General features: G+C 37.4%; 1 protein-coding gene across 2 annotated transcripts in view; it reads left to right on the top strand.

Moving 5' to 3' along the window:
- LOC108765858 (oxysterol-binding protein-related protein 2) overlaps positions 1 to 2,179 on the top strand; it is an 18,036-nt gene that overhangs the window by 3,792 nt on the left and 12,065 nt on the right. The gene's annotated exons all lie outside the window — the stretch shown is intronic.

The following is a 2,179-nucleotide window of genomic DNA, read 5'->3' as shown; positions in this document are numbered from 1 at the left end:
GGAGGGGGGGGAGAAGAGAGGGGATAACGCGGAAAAGGTTCTAGGGTCGGCAGTATCTGTGTTTATATAAACAGCGATATGATTGATACGTGCCGCCATGTTGTGACGTCACCCTCCCAAAAATGCGTTGCGGTATCTCGTGTACTTATCATCTTTCTCTCGATACGTTGCCGTCTTCTCCTATCTCCCTTTTTTCTTTTCGCACACAAAACCATTTGACATGTCACGATATGTCCGGATGATGACATCATCAATGTATTTATGATACAATTGCGACGTATTGCCAAATAGTATGCATAATTATATAAAATGAAAATAAAAATAAATTAACAATAATGCACCACAATATGTAGTTATGTACTCCTTTAATTATCGATAATAATAATAATAATAATGATTGCAATATCAAAAGGCTATAGAAGTCAACGCTGGATGTAATAAGCGATAATTACAACCTTGATCAAATATATTATCTGATACATATATTAACACCTCGTACACCTTTCGACTCTACTTCGAGTCATCTTCAGCAAATCAGTCATCTATCCACATAATGTGAAGAGATATTGTAAAAATAATATCTCCAAACTCCATACATGCAATGACGTGGCTAATCATAATGTGAGACCCATACTCAAACAATTACACAGCTGAGTGGTGATGAGCAACTCCAACTCGCATGTTCTCTACACACTTCCCATACAGAGTAAACTTATACAACATTTTACAAAGAACTCGATGTCTAAACTCGTCAACTTGTTAAAATTTAAATATGAAAAATCTCGAAAAACAACGAGTGTCTAGTCCGTTCTAAGTTCGGTCAAATAATGGAAGTGTATGGAGAACATGAGAGTTGGAGTTGCTCATCACCACTCAGCTGTGTAACTGTTTGAGTATGGGTCTCACATCATGATTAGCCACGTCATTGCATGTATGGAGTTTGGAGATATTATTTTGCGATACAATATCTCTTCACATTATGTGGATAGATGACTGATTTGCTGAAGATGACTCGAAGTAGAGTCGAAAGATGTACGAGGTGTTGATATATGTATCAGATAATATATTTGATCAAGGTTGTAATTATCGCTTATTACATCCAGCGTTGACTCCTATAGCCTTTTGATATTGCAATCATTATTATTATTATTATTATTATCGATATAAAATGAAAAGATCAATTTTAACTCCCAAATTGGGCACGTATTCACTTATACTTGTTATACGTTCTTTTTTCTTACGCGGATAATTTGGGCTGAATTAAGATTTCTGCCGCCCCTAGACAGTGAATTTTTGTCGCCTCCCCCCCCTCTCTTCAACTGAGGAATAATCACGTTGGCGAAACAAGTACTAAAAAAAAGGTCATCTGCAGGGATTGACCGTAAAGTTATTTTGTTTTACATAAAAATGAATTTTCAGTGCAAAAATGAAAATAAGAGAAACAATCTACAATGACCTTGATCTCAACAAATATTATCCAGGATATGATCCGAATAAGAAGTTTTAACCGTTGTTCGGGCATCTTGGGTAATGCTAATGCCGGCGGTACTGTAACTATCAAGCCTTATAACTTGAAAAGAATTTCATGAAAAAATATTTTATTATAGTGTTTTGGAAAGCTCTTGACATTAACTATTAGATTTTGAAATAAAAAATATGGTTTGCCACTTAAAAAAATCGACCTTGACCTTGGCGACGCCATCTAAGGTCAAACTGATAAAATATGTAACGGCACATATGTAAAATATGTAACGGTAAAAAAGTTTTATACACTGTCTATATATACCCGAGTTAGGCTCGATTGCGCTCATTATCAATCGGACACGGCAGTATTTCCCAATCAGACACGGACCCGATTGAACACGGACCTGATCGGACACAGACGCAATCGGACACAGACTCGATTGAACACGATCCCGATCGGACACGAACTTGATCGGACACACAACGTTGCATTAGGACAAGGACATGATTGCATACGGACCCGATTGCACACAGATCCGATTGCGCACGGATCGGATTGCGCACCGACCCGATTGCCCACCGACCTGATTGCGCACCGACTCTAATTGCGCACGGATCCTATTGCACATAGACTCAGACGCAATAGCGATCGGAAAAACGGGGAAAATATTAATAGATAATGAAAAAATATAAATAAGTGTTTATATTATATATC

The sequence above is a fragment of the Trachymyrmex cornetzi genome, unplaced genomic scaffold (genome assembly GCF_001594075.2).
Source record: "Trachymyrmex cornetzi isolate Tcor2-1 unplaced genomic scaffold, Tcor1.1 scaffold557, whole genome shotgun sequence".
NCBI classification, from domain to species: Eukaryota; Metazoa; Arthropoda; class Insecta; order Hymenoptera; family Formicidae; genus Trachymyrmex; species Trachymyrmex cornetzi.
Note: the sequence above shows the minus strand (reverse complement) of the source record. Positions and strands in the feature narration are given on the sequence as shown.